General features: G+C 42.9%; 1 pseudogene; it reads right to left on the bottom strand.

Annotated features, from left to right (window-relative positions):
• LOC123441557 overlaps positions 1-14,701 on the bottom strand; it is a 37,629-nt pseudogene extending 22,928 nt beyond the window's left edge.
• Positions 14,702-26,004: the final 11,303 nt, after the last annotated feature.

The following is a 26,004-nucleotide window of genomic DNA, read 5'->3' on the forward strand; positions in this document are numbered from 1 at the left end:
GAGGAAAAATCTTGACCCACAATATAAAGATCCGGGTCGAGTTGCTATGGCGACTTACGAAGTTTGGCTACTCACAAGAGTTGTGTCTTAAAATGTCAGAGACATTTGTTCAAAATGGTGAAGTGTGAAGACTACAAACAGCTTTTACGCAATGAGCGGTAAACTATGGATCTACTGGACAGCCGAAAATACATGAGGAAAATGGTTGGATACGACAACTTACTACCAGGATAAGATGATGTTGTTCATTTGATGAAATATTTCTCTAAACATGCAAATCGAGGGCGGATAAGTGAAGGTATTAGAGACGTTAACTATCTCGTCGTCATCAATAGTAACCAATCAAGGATAGGTAACAGATATTCGCGAAGGCATCAAGAACATGGCAATGATGAAACTTCGAGAAGGGATGGGGATATGCTCTTAAGTAGGCGGTGACCTAACCTGATGGGTTCGACCGGAAGTGGTCGACAGCGACGAAGGCTTTTTGAGGAGCACGAAAGTCTCGGTCGGGCGTGGAGATATTCGGCGGCGACAAAGTGCCTGGCAACAGCGAGGTGGTCGACGGCGGTGAGATAGTCGATGGCGGCGAGCAGCTCAGCCGCGGTAAGGTGCTTGACGGCGACGAGATCTTTGGGCGGCGCCAAAGCTTTCGGCTGACGACACGAACTGCGGTCGCCGGCGAAGCTCTCGGAAGGCGATAAGGGTTCCTCACTGCGAAAATGGGGAGGAGATTGACGAGACTGGTAGGTGGAATGCGGCAGTCCTGTCCCCCCACCTATTTATCAGGGCAGGCGCTGGAATCGAGGCGTCATGAGCGGGAACCGCCGAAGGATAAAAAGATTCGATATAATGGCTCTTCGAAAATTTTGGGATAACAATACCAAAGGATTCTTTAGGATTACGTCAGTCTTCCCGGAATTCAAGGGACAAGAAGATGCCAACGAAAAATGGTTTGGCGATTTAAGTTCTTCCACGACAGATGGCGGGTTAAAGTTTCTGACGTATAAAAAAGGATAAAGGATGAATCGCCTTTAACTGAGCGGGAATATTGGCGTGAAGAGAATTCAAGTCAATCTGGGGCCTAATGTTGGGGATATTACCTGTTAATAACCCGCCCTAGTTCGGCCGGGTCACCGAATCAGGCGATTCATCTGAGCGTGGTTCGGACCTTGGCCTGGCAAGGCCGAAAGTTGTGTGGCGGTTTATAATTTCTGGAAGGTCTCCAAGCTTTGGAAGATGGCGACTTGGAGATCGTAGAGGTCACGATTTGTAGGAAGGAATGTACTCTTGTAAACCCTAGGCATTCGACCTGTATATAAAGGCGAGTCCCAGGGAAGCAGAGGGGGGTTTAGAAATCATCGAGTGCTAGGTTTGGCGAGTTACGCCCTCCTTGTAATCGAAACCACATCAATACAACTCAAAGCAGGACGTAGGCTTTTACCTCCTCACGTGGGGCCGAACCTGGGTAAATCCCCGTGCCTCTCCTGTTCAACCCCTTTGAGTCGCCACCAAGGTGCGATGGTTCCATTACTAAGTCCTTTCACGAGGACATCTGCCGTGACAAAACCACGATACTATGAATTGTGGATTTATGATCAGATTATCTATGAATCTCATTTGAGTTTCTTCTGATCTCTTATATGCATGATTTCATATCCTTGTAATTCTCTTCAAGTTGTGGGTTTTGTTTGGCCAACTTGATCTATGATTCTTGCAATGGTAGAAGTGCTTGGTTCTGGGTTCATACCGTGCGGTGACCTCACCAAGTGACAAAAGGGGTAGCGAGGAACGCATTGTGTTGTTGCCATCAAGGGTAAAAAGATGGGGTTTATATCTATTGCATGAATTTATCCCTCTACAGCATGTCATCTCTCATAAGGCGTTTCTCTGTTCGTCATGAACTCAATGCACTAGATGCATGCTAGATAGAGGTCGACGTGTGGAGTAATTGTAGTAGATGCAGATAGTATCGGTCTACTTGTCTAGGACGTGATGCCTATATGTATGATCATTGCCTTAGATATCATCATGACTTTGCGCGGTTCTATCAATTGATCGATAGTAATTCGTTCACCCACCGTAATATTTGCTATTTTGAGAGAAGCCTCTAGTGAACACTATGGCCCCTGGGTTTACTTCACATAATATTTTCAGCCTTACACTTTTACTTCGTTGCACTTTCCACCTTCAGATCTCACTTTGCAATCAATCTTGAAGGGATTGACAACCCCTTTATAGCGTTGGGTGCAAGCTCGTTTGTGTTTGCGCAGGTACTCTGGACACTTGGCTTGATTCTCCTACTAGATTGATACCTTGGTTCTCAAAACTGAGGGAAATTCTTACTGCTACTGTGCTGCATCACCCTTTCCTCTTCAAGGGAAAAACCAACACAAGCTCAAGAGGTAGCAAGAAGAATTTCTGGCGCCGTTGCCGGGGAGGATCAAGTCAAGAATAGTCTCCCGTCAACGTGTCAATCTCTGGCACCAGGGATTATTCTAAGTGAAGCTTATCCAAGTAAGTGTTGCAAACTCATCTCTTGCATTTACTTTTTTGCCTCTCGTTTTCCTCTCCCCCACTTCTGAAAAACAAAAATTTACAAAAATATTTGCCTTTTTGGTTCGCCCTTTTCTTTCGCTTGCTTTCTATTCGCTTGCTAAAGTCACCATGACTGAAAACACCAAACTTTCAGACTTCTCGAATACTAATAATAATTATTTTATTAGTACTCCGATTGCTCCCGCCCCTAGTGCGGAATCATATGAAATCAATGCTGCTTTGCTGAATCTTGTTATGAAAGAGCAATTTTCCGGCCTTCCTAGTGAAGATGCCGCATCCCATCTTGATACCTTCATTGAGCTTTGCGATATGCAAAAGAAGAAATATGTGGATATTGATGTGATTAAATTGAAGCTATTTCCGTTCTCATTGCGAGATCGTGCAAAAACTTGGTTTTCATTTTTGCCCAAAAATAGTATTGATTCTTGGAACAAGTGCAGAGATGCTTATATATCCAAGTATTTCCCGCCGGCTAAGATTATCTCTCTCCGTAATGATATCATGAATTTTAAGCAACTTGATCATGAACGTGTTGCACAATCTTGGGATAGAATGAAATTGGTGATTAGAAATTGTCCCGCTCATGGCTTGAGTCTTTGGATGATTATACAAATCTTCTACGCTGGTTGAATTTCGCTTCTAGAAATATCTTGGACTCCGCCTCCGGTGGAACCTGCATGGAAATCACATTAGGATAAGCCACAAAACTCCTAGACAATATCATGACAAACTATTCTCAGTGGCACACTGAAAGGTCACCTACTAGTAAAAAGGTACACGCTATAGAAGAAATTAACTCGTTGAGTGATAAGATGGATGAGTTAATGAAATTGTTTGCTAGTAAAGGTGATCCTTTAGATCCAAATGATATGCCCTTGTCTTCCTTGATTGATAGTAGCAATGATAGCTTGGACGTAAATTTTTTTGGTAGGAATAATTTTGGCAACAACAATGCTTTTAGAGGAAACTATATTCCTAGGCCTTTTCCTAGTAATCCCTCTAATAACTTTGGCAACTCCTACAACAATGCTCATGGAAATTACAATAAATTACCGTCTGATCTAGAGAGTAATATCAAAGAGTTTATCAACTCGCAAAAGATTTTCAATGCGTCCATAGAAGAAAAACTACTCAAAATTGATGATTTGGCTAAGAGCGTTGATAGAATGTCTATTGATATTGATGCTTTGAAAGTTAGATGTGCTCTTCCCAAAATCAATATGGGTGAAACTTTGAAATCTATGCGTGTTTCCATGAATGAGAGTAAAGAAAGAACCGCCCAAATTTGTGCTAGACATGAATGGCTTAAAAAGGCGTGTTCTCATGATGAGAATCACGAAGATCTTAAAGTGCTTGGTGTGACTCCCATTGAATCCTTGTTTTCTAGTGTCAAACCTAATGATGATGGGGCTGGATATGAATCCACCTTGGTTGAAAAACACCCCAATGATTCGGAGTCCATCTATCTTAATGCTAAAAGCATTGAAAGTGGAGTAGAGGATATCGAAACTTTGAGTAGTAATGAAACTACTACTTTGGATTTCAAGGAATTCAATTATGATAGTAGCTCTTTGATTGAATGTATTTCCTTGATGCAATCCATGCTAAAATCTCCACACGCTTATAGCCAATACAAAGCCTTTACCGATCATATCGTCGAAGCTATGATAAAATCTCTTGAAGAGAAACTTGAATTGCAAGTTTCTATTCCTAGAAAACTTCAAGATAAGTGGGAACCTACTATCAAAATCAAGATCAAAAAGTATGAATGCAATGCCTTGTGTGATTTGGGTGCTAGTGTTTCTGTGATTCCAAAGTCTTTATGTGATATTCTAGGCTTTAATGAGATTGATGAGTGCTCTCTTAATTTGCATCTTGCGGATTCTACTGTTAAGAAACCCATGGGAAGGATCAATGATGTTCTTATTATTGCAAATATGAACTATGTACCCGTGGATTTTATTGTGCTTGATATTGATTGCAATCCTACATGTCGTCTGATTCTTGGTAGACCTTTCCTAAGGACTATTGGTGCTATCATTGGTATGAAGGAAGGGAATATTAGATTTCAATTTCCTTTAAAGAAGAGCATGGACCATTTTCCTAGAATAAAATAAGATTGCCTTATGAATCCATGATGAGGGCTACTTATGGTTTGAGCACCAAAGACGACGATACGTGATTCTGTCACCTTATGCCTAGCTAAGAGCGTTAAACAATAGCGCTTGTTGGGAGGCAACCCAATGAATTTATCTTTGCTTTTTTGCTTTCTGTTTTGTTGCGTCCACACCATCATAATTCTGTTATGATTGTGTATTTTGTGTTTCTTTTTGTTTTTGAGCCAAGTAAAACCTTTATGACTAGTTTGGTGATGGTTGCTTGATCCTGTTGCAAAAAGATAGAAACTTTTCGCTCACGAAATTATTTTTCATTTTTATCCCGAAAGATCTTTTGAGTTGATTCTTTTTTTCTTCTGGTTGATATTCCAATTGCCCAAACTTTCATAATTTTTCAGAATTTTTTAGATACCAGAAGTATATGAAGTATACATATTGCTACAAACTGGTCCGTTTTTGACAGATTTCGTTTTTTTGTTGTGTTGGTTGCTTATTTTGACAAAACTATGGATAGTATCAGGGGGTATTAGCCATGGAAAAGTGAGAATACAGTAATCTAACACCAATATAAATAGAAATCAAGTTTTCTACAACACCTAAAGAGGTGGTAGTTTGTTTTCTTGTGCTAATGATATCATGAGTTTCTGTTTAAGTTTTGTGTTGTGAAGTTTTCAAGTTTTGGGTGATGTTCACATGGATAATGGAATAAACAGTGGAAAGAGCTCAAGCTTGGGGATGCCCAAGGAATCCCAAGCCAAATTCAAGGACACCAAAAACCTTAGCTTGGGGATGCCCCGGGAAGGCATCCCCTCTTTCGTCTTCAATCCATCGGTAACATTACTTGGAGCTCTATTTTTATTCACCACATGATATGTGTTTTGCTTGGAGCGTCTTGTATCGTAGGAGTCTTTTCTTTTTGTTGTGTCACAATCATCCTTGCTGCACACCTTTTGAGAGAGACATGCACTCATCGTGAATTTGCAAGAATACTCTTTGAGCTTCGCTTATATCTTTTGAGTTAGGCAATTTAGCTCACATGTGCTTCACTTTATCTTTTGAGCTAGATAACTTTGCTCTAAGTGCTTCACTTAGATCTTTTAGAGCACGACAGTGTTATATTTTGGAGAAATAAGAACTCTCGATTTTCACTTATATCTTTCTGAGAGTGATCTCTCTGAGTAACTTGGTAGTTGGCTTGTGCTATGAAAGTAGTTCCAAAGCTGATAGGTACCCAAAGAGGATACAATAAAACTTCCATCTTCATCCACGTGCTACCCTCTCGTCTAGAACATAGTTCTTCCTCTAGATCGGTTTTCAGGAGTGCTTAGGCAAAGCCCTGCTAGAATAGATCCACCACGATCGTCGGCACGCCGTCAAGCTGCCGGAGAACTCATCTACTTCCCCGTCTCTCTAGATGGATCAAGAAGGCATAGATCGTCATCGAGTTGTACGTGTGCTGAACGCGGAAGTGTCGTTCGTTCGGTGCTATATCTGGACGGATCGTGGGACGACAGCGCACTACAAGAAAAAAGGATGTTAGTGGTGCACCTATTTTGGCTATTAATGGCGCACTATAGGTGCGCCACTATTATCACGCCACTACTAATAAATAGTAATGGCACACACCTGGTGCGCCACTGTTAATCTACATAACAGTGGCGCACTGATACGTCCATTTTGCATCATGCTTTTATGTTGATATTTATCTCTTTATGGGCTGTTATTACACATCACCGTACAATACTTATGCCTTTTCTCTCTTATTTTACAAGGTTTACATGAAGAGGGAGAATGCCACAGCTGGAATTCTGGCCTAAAAAAGGGAGCAAGTTTGAGATACCTATTCTACGCAACTCCAAAACCCGTGAAAATCAGCGAGGAATTATTTTGGAATTTATAAAAAATATTGGGTGGAAGAAGTACCAGAGGGGAGCCACCAGGAGGCCACAAGCCTGCTAGGCGCGGCCTACCCCTAGCCGCGCCTAGGGGGCTTGTGGGATCCCTATTGGCCCTCTGGCTCCCCTCTTTTGCTATAAGGAGGGTTTCGTTCCAGAAAAAATCAAGAGGAGGCTTTCGGGAGGAATCGCCGCCGCCACGAGGTTAAGAGGTGGCATGATAAAAGGATACAAGAACATGAGTTCAATGTAGGTGATTATGTCTTGCTATACATTTCTCGTTTAAGATTTTTTGCAGGCAAGCTTCTCTTTAAATGGGAAGGTCCTTACGTTGTTGAGGAAGTATATCGTTCCGGTGCCATCAAGATCAACAACACGGAAGGTAATTTTCCGAGAGTGCTAAATGGGCAAAGAATCAAGCATTATATGTCAGGTACTCCCATAAATGTTGAAAGCAATATTATCAATACTATAACTCCGGAGGAGTACATAAGTGATATTTATCAGCGTGTTCGAGTCTCCGAAAATGAGGAGGTATGTGATTCGGTAAGTAAACCAACTCCAAAACTTTTCCAATAGAAATTTTTCTCCGTTTTGGAATTTTTAGAAAAATAGAAAAAATTAAAGTACTCTAGAAAGCGAATCAGGAGGCGACAAGCCTGCCAGGCGCGGGCCACCCCCCTGGCCGCGCCTGGGGGGCTTGTGACCACCTCGTGTGCCTCCCAGACTCTGTTTTCTTGTGGAGTACTCCTTCTGGTCGGGAAAAAAATCATTATATATTCTCCCAAAAGGTGTAACCCTCGTATCACGCAATTTTCCTCTGTTTTCGTTTTGAGCCTATTTTCTTCCGCAGATTTAAGGCAAGATGTCGTCTCAGGAATCTATAGGGAGAACGATCTCCCTCAAGTCTATGAAGAAGTAAATGTTGATCTGAATAGAAAGGGGTCATGGAGGCCAAGGAAAGGCTACCTAAAGAAACTAAGGGCAAAAGTAAGGAGAAGAATCTGGCGTTGGACGAAGGGCAATCTGTGGTCAACAAGGAAGAAGCTGAGGAAGAGGACTTTCTTCAACCTTACCTCCACCTTTTACCTCCATCCTTGATCGAGCTCTTGAGGTTATGTGAAATAACTCGTGTTCATAGTACTTATCTCACTCGTGAAGATGTTTTGCTAGAGAAACATATCACAAAGCTCCAAGGTATAAATCAAAGATTGATGGCCCTCTTGGAATCAAAAGACAAAACAACTCCACCACCATCACCTCCGAAGGAAGACAACTAAGCACGGGTATGGGCAATCCCCTTGGTTTGTGCCAATCTTGGGGTAGTAGCCCCGGTATCGTATCACCATCACATCTTTTGCCTTTACCTTTTTTTTCTTGGTTCGATCCTTTTTGTTTTTACCTTTTGCTAGTAGAATAAAGTTTTTAGTATGTTCTAGGCTTGAGTTTTACTTTGTGTCACCCCCGATGTAATCAAGCTCGTGAGTCATATAATAAAGAGTGTTTTAGTTAAGGGCCTTGCTTCAGGCCACGATCTAAAGAAAAGAATGATAAAAGAACAAAAGCGTGAAAGATCATGTAATGATCTTATAGGAAGTGATGACTTCACATATAAAAAGAATGTTGATTGAAACTTGTCGTGGGTGGAAAAACGTAGACCTTGGTCATTGCTGCAATTAATAGGAAGTAATAAAGAAAGAGAGGTTCACATATCAATATATCATATTGGGCACCATCTATGATTGTGAACACTCACTAAACTATTGCATGCTTAGAAGTAGATGTTGGACAAGGAAGACAACATAATGAATTATTTTTGCTTGGTTCCGAACAATGATTATATGACTAGAGATCCCTTAGCACGTGACGCTTGCTTGCACCTCATATCAGCCAAAACTTCCGCACCAAGTAGAGATGCTACTTGTGCATCCATAAACCTTGAACCCAGTTTTGCCATGAGAGTCCATCATACCTACCTATGGATTGAATAAGATCCCTCAAGTAAGTTGTCATCGGTGAAAGCAATAAAAATTGCTCCCTAAATATGTATGATCTATTAATGTGTCGAAAATAAGCTTTGTACGAACCTGTGACGAGGAAGACATAAAAGCGATATACTGCATAATGAAGTTCTTTAACACAGGAGGCAATATAAAGTGACATTCCTTCACACTAATCGAAACCCCAAAAGCGCATGACAACCTCTGCTTCCCTCTACGAAGGGCCTAACTTGTACCTTTACTTTTTTCCCTTGAAAGAGTCATGGTGATCGACACCAATCCCTTATTTCGCCTTTATCTTGGCTAACATCATATGCTAGGGAAAGATCTATATTCATATGTCAACTTGGAAGTAAGTACTCATGAATTATTATTGTTGACATTACCCTTGAGGTAACTAGTTGGGAGGCAAAACTATAAGCCCCTATCTTTCTCTGTGTCCGACTGAAACTTTGATCTCATGAGTACCACGTGAGTTGTAACAATTGTAGAAGATGAAAGGATGATTGAGTATGTGGATTTGCTTTACAAGCTCTTATTTGACTCTTTCCGATGTTATGATAAATTGCAATTGCTTCAATGACTAAAGGCTATTGGTTGTTAATTCTGAATAAGGTTCTTGATCCATACTTTACTTTGTGAAGGAATTGTCACTTTAGCATGAGAGATTATATGATGATATTGTTGTTCTAGTTATGATCATGATGCCTCATGTCCATATCTTATTTTGTCGACACCTCTCTCTCTAAACATGTGGGCATATTTGTTGATCTCGGTTTCTGCTTGAGGACAAGCGAAGCCTAAGCTTGGGGGAGTTGATACGTCCATTTTGCATCATGCTTTTATGTTGATATTTATCGCTTTATGGGCTGTTATTACACTTCACGGTACAATACTTATGCCTTTTCTCTCTTATTTTATTAGGTTTACATAAAGAGGGAGAATGCCGGCAGCTGGAATTCTGGCCTGAAAAGGGAGCAAGTTTGAGATACCTATTCTGCGCAGCTCCAAAAGCCTTGAAAATCAATGATGAATTATTTTGGAATTTAGAAAAAATACTGGGTGGAAGAAGTACCAGAGGGGAGCCACCACGAGGCCACAAGCCTGCTAGGCGCGACCTACCCCCTGGCCACGCCTAGGTGGCTTGTGGGATCCCTGTTGGCCCTCTCGCTCCCCTCTTTTGCTATAAGGAGGTTTCGTTCCAGAAAAAAATCAAGAGGATGCTTTCGGGACAAATCGCCGCCGCCCCGAGGGAAACTTGAGCAGAACGAATCTAGAGCTCCGGCAGGGTCGTCCTACCAAGGAAAATTCCCTCCCGGAGGGGGAAATCGTCGCCATCGTCATCACGAACACTCCTCTCATCGGAGGGGACTCATCACCATCAACATCTTCATCAACACCATCTCATATCCAAACCCTAGTTCATCTCTAGTAACCAATCTCCGTCTCGCGACTCTGATTGGTACTTGTAAGGTTGCTAGTAGTGTTAATTACTCTTTGTAGTTGATGCTAGTTGGATTACTCGGTGGAAGATTATATGTTCAGATCCTTGATTCTATTCAAAACCTCTCTGGTCATGACCATAATTATGCTTTGTGAGTAGTCACTTTTGTTCAGAGGACATGGGATAAGTCATGCTATAAGTAGTCATGTGAATTTGGTATTCGTTCGATATTTTGATGCGCTGTATGTTGTTTTTCCTCTAGTGGTGTTATGTGAACATCGACTACATAACACTTCACCATTACTTGGGCCTAGAGTAAGTGTTGGGGAACATCGCATGGGAAACAAAAATTTTCCTACGCGCACGAAGACCTATCATGGTGATGTCCATCTATGAGAGGGGATATTCGATCTACGTACCCTTGTACATCGCACAGCAGAAGCGTTAAGAAACGCGGTTGATGTAGTGTAACGTCCTCACGTCCCTCGATCCGCCCCGCGAACCGTCCCGCAATCAGTCCCACGATCTAGTGCCGAACGGACGGCACCTCCGCGTTCAGCACACGTACAGCTCGACGATGATCTCGGCCTTCTTGATCCAGCAAGAGAGACGGAGAGGTAGATGAGTTCTCCGGCAGCGTGACGGCGCTCCGGAGGTTGGTGGTGATCTAATCTCAGCAGGGCTCCGCCCGAGCTCCGCAGAAACGCGATCTAGAGGTAAAACCGTGGAGATATGTGGTCGGGCTGCCGTGGCAAAGTTGTCTCAAATCAGCCCTAAAACCTCCGTATATATAGGGGGAAGAGGGGGAGCCTTGCCTTGGGGTCCAAGGACCCCCAAGGGGGTCGGCCGAGCCAAGGGGGGGAGTCCTCACCTTCCAAACCGAATCCAACTAGGTTTGGAAGGAGGAGTCCTTCCCCCTTTTCCCACCTCCTCTTTTTTTCTCTTTGATTTTCTTCCTATGGCGCATAGGGCCTTATTGGGCTGTGCCACCAGCCCACTAAGGGCTGGTGCACCACCCCAAGGCCTATGGGCTTCCCCGGGGTGGGTTGCCCCCCCGGTGAACACCCGGAACCCATTCGTCATTCCCGGTACATTCCCGGTAACTTTGAAAACCTTCCGGTAATCAAATGAGGTCATCCTATATATCAATCTTCATTTTCGGACCATTCCGTAAACCCTCGTGACGTCCGTGATCTCATCCGGGACTCCGAACAACATTCGGTAACCAACCATATAACTCAAATACGCATAAAACAACGTCGAACCTTGAGTGTGCAGACCCTGCGGGTTCGAGAACTATGTAGACATGACCCGAGTGACTCCTCGGTCAATATCCAATAGCGGGACCTGGATGCCCATATTAGATCCTACATATTCTATGAAGATATTATCGTTTGAACCTTAGTGCCAAGGATTCATATAATCTCATATGTCATTCCCTTTGTCCTTCGGTATGTTACTTGCCCGAGATTCGATCGTCAGTATCCGCATACCTATTTCAATCTCGTTTACCAGCAAGTCTCTTTACTCGTTCCGTAATACAAGATCCCGCAACTTACACTAAGTCACATTGCTTGCAAGGCTTGTGTGTGATGTTGTATTACTGAGTGGGCCCCGAGATACCTCTCCGTCACACGGAGTGACAAATCCCAGTCTCGATCCATACTAACTCAACGAACACCTTCGGAGATACCTATAGAGCATCTTTATAGTCACCCAGTTACGTTGCGACGTTTGATACACACAAAGCATTCCTCCGGTGTCAGTGAGTAATATGATCTCATGGTCATAGGAACAAATACTTGACACGCAGAAAACAGTAGCAACAAAATGACACGATCAACATGCTACGTTTATTAGTTTGGGTCTAGTCCATCACATGATTCTCCTAATGATGTGATCCCGTTATCAAGTGACAACACTTGCCTATGGTCAGGAAACCTTGACCATATTTGATCAACGAGCTAGTCAACTAGAGGCTTACTAGGGACAGTGTTTTGTCTATGTATCCACACATGCACTGTGTTTCCAATCAATACAATTATAGAATGGATAATAAACGATTATCATGAAATAAGAAATATAATAATAACCAATTTATTATTGCCTCTAGGGCATATTTCCAACAGTAAGTAGATGATGGGTTGCTAGAGTGACAGAAGCTTAAGCCCTAGTTTATGCGTTGCTTCGTAAGGGGCTGATTTGGATCCACTAGTTTAATGCTATAGTTACACTTTGTCTTAATTCTTCTTTCGTAGTTGCAGATGCTTGGGAGAGGGGTTAATCATAAGTGGGATATTTGTCCAAGTAAGGGCAGCACCCAAGCACCGGTCCACCCACATATCAAACTATCAAAGTAGCGAACACGAATCATATGAACATGATGAAAACTAGCTTGACAGAAATTCCCATGTGTCATCGGGAGCGCTTTACCTCCTATAAGAGTTTGTCCAGGCTTGCCCTTTCTACAAAAGGGATTGGGCCACTTTGCTGCATCGTTGTTACTTTTGTTACTTGCTACTTGGTATGAATCATCTTATCACACAACTATCTGTTACCGATAATTTCAGTGCTTGTAGAGAATACCTTGCTAAAAACCACTTGTGAGATCCTTCTGCTCCTTGTTGGCTTCGACACTCTTACTTATCGAAAGGACTACGATAGATCCCCTACACTTGTGGGTCATGATGCACCACCTGGTGCGCCATTACTATCCCAGACACTAATGGCGCAGCTAAAGTGCGCCATTACTAGGCCCAGAAGTGCGCCACTGTTGTTACTCCAAGGGGCCATGTGTACCTTGTGCTCTGGGTTACTAATGACGCACTTTTAGATAATGTGCCACTAGGGTGTTTATTTATGCACGTCACTAAAGTGCAATATGGTGCACCACTACTATGAATATTAGGATTTTTTTTGCTTTTCTGATATTTGCACAGGTTACAAAATACACTACATCACAGAATATAAACATCACAACATATAAACAACAGATTTATCGAATACAATATAAGATTAGTCTCCGAATACAATTCATCATATTAGTCTCCGAATTCAAAATACCGAACAAAGTTAGAACATTACAAGTCTCGAGACCACGCGTAGAGAGTTTGTCTTCACATGACAAGTCGATATGTAAACTACTATCACATAGAAGAGGGTTGCGGTCACGATGAGCATCATCACGATGAAACTGATCTTCAGCCGGTTCCTCCTCCGCTCCCTCCTCTCTCCCGCTAGATAGCACGCGTAACCCTCTCTCCCGCTAGATAGCGTGCGTGGAAGGGAGAAGACGGAGGTGGGAGGAGCTGCTTCACACTGAAAGAATCTTAGTTAGGAGACAACAACATAAACAGAGTGCGTATTTCATAAAAACTAATATTGCTGCTTATCATGGAATAAAATGCATGATACTTCTGTATTAGACAAATAGTGAGATGAGATGTGTGGTGATGAAGAAATAGCTAACAGTAATGTTTACTAGAGAGCAATTTGTTTTAATTGTTGTTTTCCTGAAACACAAGGACAGTTATAGAAAGCGGCACATAGAGACGGAAAACAAACATCATGGCATTGCATACGGATTTAATGGTTTTGAGTGCATACTGGAGTACATCACAATGATAAAAATCTATTCGGTAAAAGGGTCTACCCTTAACAGTGATGTTGCTCTTCGGCCAAGTCAATAGAGGCAAATTATCTGTTGATATAACATTAGGAGAGAACACACATGGAGGCAGATGAAACTAACACCACAGCTAAGCAAGAATGTACACCCGTAGAAAATAAATGCTAGTCTTACAGGCTAGCACCTGAACATTATGTGCAAGTATATGTCAAGGACTTACAACCTCTATGCATGCATCGCTTCATACAGCATACAATGGTTACTTTTATGGCCACACACAAAGTTGCATGTGACTAAATTTGACAGCACCCACCACCAAGATTGCCACCCCTGCAGCAGCTTACCGAGTCATTATATTCTTTTTTTCCAGGGAAGCTAAAGGACAGGTTGGAGTGGAAATTTTGCAGGAGAACCATTGTCAAATGGCGAAGTTAGTTAAGTCACGTCGATACGTAGCTACAACAAATTGCCCGAATCCCTGGGATAAGTTTCCCCGTTATGAAATGCACAGGAGCAGATGCATCTCTCTGAAGGAAGTTTTAGTTTTCTCAAGCCTGATGTATGTAGTGCGGCAAGCAAATTGGGGCATCCACATTCTACAGTAGTTGGGGAGGAAGAAAACCCATCACCATGGACATCCAGAGCATTAGAGATAGAGAGAGCATAGGGGTGGGGGTGATACCTTGACGACCTCCATGGCGTCGGTGGTAGGGGCAGAGCAGAGAGGAGGGAGAGCAGCGTCCCGGGAAGAGGCACCCGCGCGCGTTCAAGGAAACCGCGTGAGGGCGGCCAAATCGAAATGAACAGACGGGGTGGGAGAGGGTGGGAGGACCCTGACAAGCTCTAGACCTTCCATGTCGGCATCGCGGGAGAGAAGAAGCAAATGGAGGTAGGACCTCCTATACCGGCACTCGCGTGGTTGTGGAGGAGGAGACCGAGGTGGATCCATCCAGCGCCATGGTCGAGCAGAGGAGGCGCTTCACTTGACGAGCGTGGCCGATCTGGGGCACGCCATGGCCGCCGCCACCGCCACCGCCACCGCCGCCGCCTGGTGGCATGCTTGACTATCTTCTGATTCTGATCAAGGGATGGGAGAGGGCAGAGGCCTATGGCCAGCGTCGAGGTCCATGGCGTTGAGTGGCGGTGCCAATGTGGGAAGGGAATGAAGTGGGGAAAGTGAGTGTGGTAGGTGGTTGTCAAAAATATATAGCTGCTCTCAGGTTACCAATGGCGCACCTCCTAAGAATGCGCCATTGGTAACCAGGGTTACTAATGGCGCACCTGGTGTGTGGTGCGCCATTACTAGTTTTGAAAAAAAAATTGTTAGTAGTGGCGCACCGTGGGTGTGGTGTGCCATTACTAGTTAAAACTAGTAATGGCCCACTTTCCCGTGGTGCGCCACTCGTAAGTCTGGGAAGGGTGTGCGGCGAGGACAAAACTAGTAATGGCGCACCACACACCAGGTGCGCCATTAGTAATATGGCCATTAATGGCGCACCTATATCTGGTGTGCCACTGCTATATAGCAGTGACGCACCAAATACATGGTGCGCCATTAATGTCCATATTAGCTATAGCCGTTTTTCTAGTAGTGGCAATTTGGATCGGGAAGACGTTCGAGTAAATCACCGCGTTTCTTAAAGCTTCTCGCTTAGCGATCTACAATGGTATGTGGATCCGATATCCCTCTCCTAGATGATATTCACCATGATAGGTCTTCGTGTGCGTAGGATTTTTTTTGTTTCCCATGCAACCTGCCCCAACAGTGGCATCATGAGCTAGGTTCATGTGTAGATGATATCTCGAGTAGAACACAAAAGGGTTTGTGGGCGTTGATGTTCAATTTTCTACCCTCCTTAGTCTTTTCTTGATTCGGCGGTATTGTTGGATTGAAGCGGCCCGGACATAGTTTACTAGTACGCTTCCGAGAGACCGATTTCATCAATAGACATGCAATTTGTTGCATAAAGATGACTGGCGGTTGTGTGTTTCTTCAACTTTAGTTGAATCAGATTTGACCGAGGCGGTCCTTGGAGAAGGTTAAATAGCAATTTCCATATCACCGTTGTGGCTTTGCGTCAGTAAGATGCGATCATACTAGATACCCATAGCAGCCACGTAAAACATGCAACAACAAATTAGAGGACATCTAACTTGTTTTTGCAGGGTATGCATGTGATGTGATATGGCCAAAGACATGATATGATATATTGGATGTATGAGATGACCATGTTGTCATTGTTAAATATCGACTTCCACGTCGATGCTACGACAACCGACATGAGCCATAGGGTTGTCTTTAAACTAACGTTTGTACTTGTAGATGCTTTTACTATATCGCTAGGTGGTAGCTTTAGTAGTAATAGCATAGGTATCGTGAAAACATCGATGGATGCATGATTATGGATATCATGATGATGGAGATCATGGTGCGGCGCCGGTGATGATGGAGATCATGCCGGTGCTTTGGTGATGGAGATCAAGAAGCACAAGTTCATGGCCATATCTTGTCACTTATGATTTGCATGTGATGTTAATCCTTTTAAGCACCTTATTTTTCTTAGAGCGACAGTAGCATTATAAGGTGATCCCTCACTAAAATTTCAAGATAAAATTGTGTTCTCCCTGACTGTGCACTGTTGCGACAGTTCGTCGTTTCGAGACACCACGGGATGATCGGGTGTAATAGACTCAACGTTCACATACAACGGGTGCACAACAATTGCACACATGGAACACTCGAGTTAAACTTGACGAGTGTAGCATGTACAAACATGGCCTCAGAACACAAGAGACCGAAAGGTCCAGCATGAATCATATAGTTGATATGATCAACATGGAGATGTTCACCACTGAAACTATACTACTCTCACGTGATGATCGGACTTGAGTTAGTGAATTTGGATCATGCGACACTCGAATGACTAGATAGATGTCTATTTGAGTGGGAGTTTATTTGTAATATGATTATCTAAACTCAATTGTCTTGAACATAGTCTAAGTAATCTTTGTAAAATTTTATGTTGTAGATCAATGGCTCACGTAGTAGCAACCTTGAATTTGAATACGTTCCTAGAGAAAGCTAAGCTGAAAGCAACTTTGTTGACTAGGCTCAAAATCTAAGGCTTATCCTCCAAGCTGGTCAAAAGCAATATGTGCTTGATGCTGCGCTAGGTGATGCACCACCCGCTACGGCAACCCAAGAAGTTTTGAACGCTTGGCAAGCGCGTAAGGATGACTACTCACTAGTTCAATGTGAAGTTTTGTATGGCTTAAAACCGGGACTTCAAAGACGTTTTGAATGTCATGGAGCATATGAGATGTTCCAGAATTTGAAGTTTATCTTTGAGAAAAATGTCTGGATCGATAGGTGTGAGACCTCTGATAAGTTCTATGCTTGCAAAATGGAGGATAATTCGTCTGTAAGTGAACACGTGCTCAGAATGTCTGGGTACTCTAACCGTCTAGCTGAGCTGGGGATTGAACTCCTGCAAGAAGCTATCACTCATAGAATTCTTCAGTCACTGCCACCTAGCTATAAGAGCTTCGTGTTGAACTATAAGATGCAAGGGATGAGTAAGTCACCTGGCGAGTTATTTGCGATTCTAAACCTTAAACCATAGCATCTTTTGAACTTTTTCTGAAATATACTTGGAAAACATATTAGTCCAATGATGCATATGTTGTGATCAATTATCAAAACCACCCTAGGGAGCAATTGTGCATTTAGAAGATTTGTTGAACGAGCTTTCGAGACTGCCTATCGAAGATGAAAAATATATTGGAAGAGCATAGGAGCGCCCACTACTTGAAGACCACTTTAGGGAGCTATTTATGATGTCATGGACTAGGGGGTACTCACCATGTCGTTCGCGGCAAGGATGGCCGGGCTGAGGACCCCCATGACGGTTCACTTATACGTCCCAAACGTATATATAATTTCTGCTTTCTCCATGATCTTTTCGGTGACATTGTTATATGTTTTGCTACACTTTTATATCTTTCTACACATATTTGGACTAACCTACTAACTCAGTGCACCTAGTGCCAGTTTCTATCTGCTGATCTCTTTTTTGCAGGAGTTTTTACCCAAATTTCCAAAGCCCCAAAAATCTCGAGAAAAATATATAAAAATCAGCGTGACAAAAGCTTCCAGATCACCGAAGATGGGACAGAGGGGATCCAGGGGCTGCTCACGCGGCCACCCTACGTGGTCTGGCCCGTGGTCGCGCTCACAGGCCGCCTGGATGGGACGCAGCTCCTCTGACACCCTCCTTTGGCCTAAATTTACCCCTCCGATCGGAAACCCTTCAGGCATATCCAGAATCGCGAATTTCTCCATCGCTCCACCGGCGCAGCGCTTCCGAGATGGGGAGCGCCAGAAGACCTCTTCCCGGCACCCTGCCGGAGGGAGGATTGACCTCTGGGAGGTTCTCCACCGCCATGGACGCTTCCCGAACATGCCATGAGTAGTCCTCCTTGGACCATGAGTTCATGACCAGTAGCTATGTGATGTCTTCTCTCCAATCTTGTGCTTCAATGGTTAGCCCTTGTGAGTTGCCCTACATGATCAAGGCACCTATGTAATTTTCATGCTATTGCTATGATTGGTTTGTTGGGATCCGATGGATTATGAGATTATCTTCCGAGTTTTATGAGTTATATATTTGATTATCCTTTTATATTATGTTCTTTAGTGATTCATGCATGTTCTTCATTGCTCTTTATTGCTTTGGCCGAGTAGTAGATAGTAACTCCAAGAGGGAGCGTTATGCATGATTGTGGGTTCATGCCCCTTATGTCTAGCTTGTGTGATAGAAACATGAGGCTAGGGGATGTGTTGTTGCCACCAGGGAGAAAAAACGGTGCTTGTGACCACGCTTTTAAGGATTGTTTACCTTACGCATAATTCGTTAATGCAGTTGTTCGTTGCTTTGAGTTTACACTTTGGGTGGGCTCGCAACTTAATACCAGCGAGATGTTCTGGATAGATATCTCAAGGTGGATGATTAGTAAGTAGATGCTGATGAATAAACGGCCTACTTGTCTTGGCGTACTGCCCATTACTATTGAGCCTCTAACTTTCAAGTAGCATAATTAGCATTGCGGTGTGTTTATAATTCTGTCAATTTCCTAGTTGTAATTTGTTTACCTATGCATAGTTGTTTGTCGTCTTTTGGGAGAGAGACATCACTAGTGAACATCATGTGACTCATGTCCATATCACCACGGTTTCGTACACCTCCACCATTTACTCCTTTCATTTACTTTTCCATTGCAATCACTATCACTATTATCGCTTGTGTTTTGATCCTTTGCAAACTACAAGGCCGGAGAGATTGACAACCTATCCGTTCCTGTTGGGAGAAAAGTTATTTTTTGTGTGTGCAGGTCCACGTCTTCTGCTAGTGCCAGGGCAGCAAACACCTAATTGTTGATCCTCGGAGTCCTCCTGGTTCGATAAACCTTATAGTCTCTATGTAAGGGAATCTTGATGCTGACTACATCTCCACCTTCCACTTGGCGTAACCAATGAGGGGTGAGAAGTATATTCATCAACTCATCATCATTCACTAACGGGCCACTTCGAACAGCCCATGACATATATGAGGAAGGTTCCACAAGACTTGGTGATTGAGACATGGAATCCTCTCCAGCGACGTTTCCAACTAGGACTCTTGTTATCCTAGGCCTCCGGTACATTATATAAGCCTAGACTAGGGTAGTCTTGATAGATTATAGAATCTCATATTCACTACAATAATCTTGTGGTGATACATGTACTATGTATTGTCCCCCATATCAATACAATCAAGAGCAGGATGTAGGGTATTATCTCTTCGAGAGAGCCGGAACCTGGGTAAAATCATGTGTCCATGTTATCGTCGCACCAAGATTTGTAGTTTAGGATCCCTATCGCGAGGTATGCCAAATTTAGCACTGACAACCTCGTAAGTTGCACCTACACTTTTCATACCAAACGAGATAGATGTATAACGAAACACTCCAAAGGGTGTGGCGAAAGCTGTTTTCTCTTGGTCTTTGATATTTCTACAACGTATCTATAATTTTTGGTTGTTCCATGCTATTTTCAATCTTGGATGCTTCCTATGCATTTATTTACTCTTTTATATCTTTTTTGAACACTAACCTATTAACCTAGTGGCTGGTGCCAGTTATTGTTTTCTGCTTGTTTTTGGCTTTTTAGCAAAATAATACAAAGGGATTACAAATGCAACAGAACTTTTTGATGATTTTTGTTGGACAAAAATAAGACCTAGAAGCTACGGGAGAAGACCAGACACGAGAGGTAAAGTAGTAAGGGATACGACACTAGACTAACACTTAATTAATACTTAATTTGATATAAGTAGTTAAAGAGTTAACTAGACTAAAATTTTTATCATAGTAATTTGATAAATTAAGCGCGATAAAACCAAAGACAGATAAAGCAACTAAAGTATAAGAAAAGTAAGCTTCTCCAGATCATAGAAATGCATGGTGAGCCCATGCGAAGGGTACCCCAAGTCAATAGGGTGCAGCTAGGGGGGCACCCTAATGGCTAGGGGCCACCTCCCAGCTCCTCCATCCCTATCTCTGCCACAAGTCTCATTCATGGGAAAACAGAGAGAACCCCCCGAAATACTTTTTCCAGCGCCACAAGTCTCTGTTCTACTGTGATATGATACGTCTCCAATGTATCTATAATTTTTGATGGTTTCATGCTATTATCTTGTCAAACTTTGGATGTTTTGCATGCCTTTTATTTATTTTTTGGGACTAACTTATTAATCCAGTGCCAAGTGCTAGTTCCTGTTTTTTCATGTTTTTGACCCCTTTCAGAGGAGATTTTGAAACGGAGTCCAAACGGAAGAAAATCCCCAAAAATATTTTTTCTCGAACGGAAGAAGATCGGAGAGCTTGGGGGCCAAGGCAGAAGAGCCCCAGGGGCCCCACAAGCCCCCACCCCACAGCCAGGGGGGCCACGCCATGCAGGTTTGTGGGCCCCCTCGAGGTCCCTCGACCTAGATCTTGCGCCTATAAATTCCCAAATATTCCCAAAAAAATCAGCTGAGCATCGTAAACACTTTTCCGCCGATGCAAGCTTGTGTCTCCGCAAGATCCCATCTCGGAGACGTCCAGGTGCCCTACCGGAGTCGGGATTCGGACACGGAAGGCTTCTTCATCAACACCATGATCTCTCCGATGATGCGTGAGTAGTTCACCATAGACCTACAGGTCCATAGCTAGTAACTAGATGGCTTCTTCTCTCTCTTGGATCTTCAATACAAAGTTCTACATGATCTTCATGGAGATCTATCCGATGTAATCTTCTTTTGCGGTGTGTTTGTAGAGATCCGATGAATTGTGGATTTATGATCAGATTATCTATGAATCTTATTTGAGTTTCTTCTAATCTCTCTTATGCATGATTTCATATCCTTGTAATTCTCTTCGAGTTGTGGGTTTTGTTTGGCCAACTAGATCTATGATTCTTGCCATGGGAGAAGTGGTTGGTTTTGGGTTCATACCATGCGGTGACCTCACCCGTGACAGAAGGGGTAGCGAGGCACGTATCGTGTTGTTTTCATCATTGGTTTGGGATTATCCCTCTACATCATGTCATCTTGCTTAAAGCGTTACTCTATTCGTCATGAACTCAATACACTAGATGCATGTTGGATAGCGGTCGATGTATGGAGTAATAGTAGTAGATGCAGAAAGTATCGGTCTACTTGTCTCGGACGTGATGCCTATATCTAGATCATTGCCTTAGATATCATCGTGAAGTTGCGCGGTTCTATCAATTGCTCGACAGTAATTTGTTCACCCACCGTGATATTTGCTATTATGAGAGAAGCCTCTAGTGAAAACTATGCCCCCCAGGGTCTACTCCACACCATATTTTCAGCCTTACACTTTTTACGTCGTTGCACATTCCTCCTTCAGATCTCACTTTGCAAACAATCTTGAAGGGGTTGACAACCCCTTTGAAGCGTTGGGTGCAAGCTTGTTTGTTTTTGCCTAGGTACTTTGGACTTGACGAGGCCCTCCTTTTGGTTCGATACCTTGGTTCTCAAACTGACGGAAATACTTACTACTCCTGTGCCGCATCACCCTTTCCTCTTCAAGGGAAAAACCGACGCAAACCAGAGAAGTAACAAGAAGAATTCCTATGCGCCAGGGAAGGACTTTTGTTGCCGCAGGAGAAGAATTTCTGGCACCGTTGCCGGGGAGGAAGATCAAGTCAAGAACTCATCCAAGTAAGTGTCACAAACTCATCTCTTGCATTTTCTTTGTTTGACAGTTGCCTCTCGTTTTCCTCTCCGCCACTTCACCAATTTGCCCTTTTCGTTCGCCTTTTCGTTCGCCCTTTCTTTCGCTTGCTTTTGGTTTGCTTGTGTTGCCATGTGCCTTCAATATGCTTGCATCTTCGCTTGCTGAAAATCTAGTGATATGGATCCTCATCCACTTGCTAATCTCTTTAAGAGATCCAATTATGTTGATCCAATTGCTAGTGAGTTGAGTGCACTTGACTATCTTTATGGAGTTTTGCTTGAGATGTGTGAATGTGAAAATCGTGATGAAGAAATTTATGAAGTGATTCACGAGGGCTCCTTGAATGAAAAGCATGATTGCAATGGTTTCACTATAAATCCTATTAGTGTCAATCATGCTAAAGATATGTAAAACCCTAAGCTTGGGGATGCTAGTTTTGCTATGTCCTCTACTTGTTGCAATGATCATGAATGGGGTGGTGATTTTTCTTATGATCTTGAAAATTTGTTTAAGCCTCATGATGAATATGATTTTTACAATAATATTGAAAGTGGGTTTGGAGACGTCATGACTTTAGTTGATGATAATCCCACTATTTTTGAAGAGCGTCAACTTTGCATACATGTGGGTCATGAAAATAATATCCTTTGTGATAGCTATATTGTTGAATTTTATTATGATCCCACATGTAATTCCTATGAGAGAGGAAAATATTGTGGTAGAAACTTTCATGTTACCAAATTACCTCTCGTTATGTTGAGATTGCAATTGTCTCTTTCTTCTTCCTTGCATTTGGTAACTATTGGTTGTCTTGACAATCTATTTTCCTACAAAATGCCTATGCATAGTAAGTATGTTAGACTTAGATGTGATTTTCACATGCTTTATGATGCTCTCGTTGTGCTTCAATCCTTACCTTTTATGTGAGCATCATTGAAATCAATGCCTAGCTAAGGGTGTTAAACAATAGCGCTTGTTGGGAGGCAACCCAATGAATTTATCTTTTTCTTTCTGTTTTGTTGCGTCCACACTTTCATAATTCTGTTGTGATTGTGTTTTTTGTGTTTCTTTTTGTGCTTGAGCCAAGCAAAACCTTTATGATCAGTCTTGGTAATGGTTGTTTGATCATGCTGGAAAAAGACAGAAACTTTCTTCTCAAGAGATGATTTTTCATTTTTATTCAGAAAGAGCTTTTGAGTTCCTTATTTTTGCTGCTCATTTATATGCTTTTTCCCCAGACCGTCGTAATGTTTCAGATTTTTTGAGGTACCAGAAGTATACGAAGTATACTGATTGCTACAGACTCGTGTTTTTGACAGATTCTGTTTTTGTTGAGTTGGTTGCTTGTTTTGATGAAACTATGGTTAGTATCGGCGGGTACTAGCCATGGAAAATGTGAGAATACAGTATCCCATCATCAATATAGATGGAATTCATGTTTGCTACAGTAACAAAAGAAGTGGTAGTTTGTTTTCTTGTACTAATGTTATCACAAGTTTCTGTTTAAGTTTTGTGTTGTGAAGTTTTCAAGTTTTGGGTGATGTTCTCATGGACAAAGAGATAAGAGTGGAAAGATCCCAAGCTTGGGGATGCCCAAGGCACCCCAAGCCAAATACAAGGACACCAAAAAGCCTAAGCTTGGGGATGCCCCGGGAAGGCATCCCCTCTTTCGTCTTCAATCCATCGGTAACATTATTTGGGGCTATATTTTTATTCACCACATGATATGTGTTTTTCTTGGAGCGTCTTGTATCTTAGGACTCTTTTCTTTTTGTTGTGTCATAATCATGCTTGCTGCACACCTTTTTGAGAGAGAGACACACACTCATCGTGATTTTGCTAGAATGCTCATAGTGCTTCACTTATATCTTTTGAACTAGATACTTTTGCTCTAGTGCTGCACTTATATCTTTTGAGCTAGATACTTTTGCTCTTGTGCTTCACTTATATCTTTAGAGCACGGTGTTGCGTGATTTGGTAGTTGTCTTATGCTATAAAAGTAGTCCCATGTGCTAGGTACCCAAAGAGGATGTAAAAACTTCCATCTTCATGTGCATTGAGTAGAAAGAAAAGTTTCGATTCCTCTCCATTAGTTTTGAGACATGGATTCAGGAATATTAAAAGCTATGTTAGTAGGGTGTTGTGAATCTAGAAATACTTGTGTTGAAGTTAGTGATTCTCGTAGCATGCACGTATGGTGAACCGATATGTCAGGAAGACGGAGCATAATTGATCTATTGATTGTCATCCTTTGTGTTGAGGTCGGGATCGCGCGATGGTTTACACCTACCAACCCTTCCCCTCGGAGTATGCGTTTAGCACTTTGTTTCGATTACTAATAAAAACTTTCACAACAAGTATGTGAGTTCTTTATGACTAATGTTGAGTCCATGGATTAGATGCACTTTCACCTTCCACCATTGCTAGCCTCTCTAGTGCCGCGCAATTCTCGCCGGTGCACAAACCCACCAAATTTGTTCCTCAAAACAGCCACCAGACCTACCTACTATGGAATTTTTGTGGGGACCCCGACTCACTAGTCGAGAATCGCCGTGCTCAGTGATCCCAGAGATCAATGCTCACCGAACACACATACCGAATAAAAGAGTCTTACATCCATACATACCGTTTGATACAGTAAATGACCACTTCGGTCGAGTCTTACATATATAGGGCCTTAAAGGCCAAAGCACCAAACTAGACCAATAGCGGAATTACTGGTTGAAAGCGTGAACCCATGCCATCAGCCTTAACCTACAGGCATTCTGACTGGGAAGCGTCCTAGCCCGCAAGAACGTCACCGAGTTAATCTTCACCATATCCTGTCTTTCACACCTGGTCAATGTAATAACCAGTGGCAAGCCAATGAGTACTTTGAATGTACTCGCAAACAGCCCATGATATAATCGACGATAGTGAAGGATAACAATATCATGCATCTATAGTGTAACTCATCTGGGTGGAATGATCATGAGTATGCATCAAGGTAAAGAATTACTCTTGAAGAACAGGTTACAGATGCCATCGCATCTGTCAAGGGCTGAACACTCCGGGTTCACCCTATGTGCCAAGTCACCAAACTTGGTCATATCAATTCATCTTGTAACATCAGTTAACACACATACACACACACTCACACTTGGTTTATGCGGAAACGCTGGACGTAGTTTAAGCAGGATTACCCAACTGTCCTTGAACATGGACACGGCTATTCGAATATTTTGACACTCTGCAGAGGTTGCGCGCTGTACCCACGAGAACCGGGAAACTTCCGTGTCATCCACGACTCGCGGTATATCACATATACCCGAGGTAAGTACCCGATCCTTATCTTTCCCATAACGGTGCTAAACAAGGAGGTCCACTCGATTGGTACCCAGGCCACATGTTGTACGTCTTACGAGCACCGACTCTGGACAGTATCAACCATGTGGGGACCAACGGTGTGCCTGGAACTCATAAAAATGGCATACTCGCCCTTCCTGGCACGACCCCATCATGAGAGTGACGACAATCACTCCCTCCACTAGTAATGTGGCTCCTTGCTAGTATCGACCAGAGTAATCAACAAAGCCCCGTCCCATAAAGGGGTAACGTGGTCACACAGGTGAGGTTGGGACGGTCGACACATCATAAATCTAATCCCATTTCCGAAACCATACTCACACAAAACACCGGTGCACCACTTCACCAAAAGTGGCCACCCATCTCATCATCACCCTCGGGCATTAGTGGCACCCGACGGGGTTTTTCATAAACCTTTGATTTACTCATCATCATGCTCATGCAATGGTTTCTAACTCTACTAGTCAACATGATAGTAGCATGATCCTCATAGATGGTAGGATCAAGCTCATCATGCTTGTGCTCCGAGGAGCCATATGTATAACATCACCATCATGCAAGTACTTCGAAGAAGCCTTCGGTACCATCACACCAATGATGAACCGGCACTATGATCATAGGCACCGGAAAAGTACTTGCTTTTCTAGCATGCATCAATTCATATGCTCAAGTTATGGTCAAAGGGCTGCTTGCATTGCTCACGTAAGTCCTCGGGGTCTTCGAGGTCTTCCGCTGC

This window comes from Hordeum vulgare, chromosome 3H (genome assembly GCF_904849725.1).
Source record: "Hordeum vulgare subsp. vulgare chromosome 3H, MorexV3_pseudomolecules_assembly, whole genome shotgun sequence".
NCBI lineage: Eukaryota > Viridiplantae > Streptophyta > Magnoliopsida > Poales > Poaceae > Hordeum > Hordeum vulgare.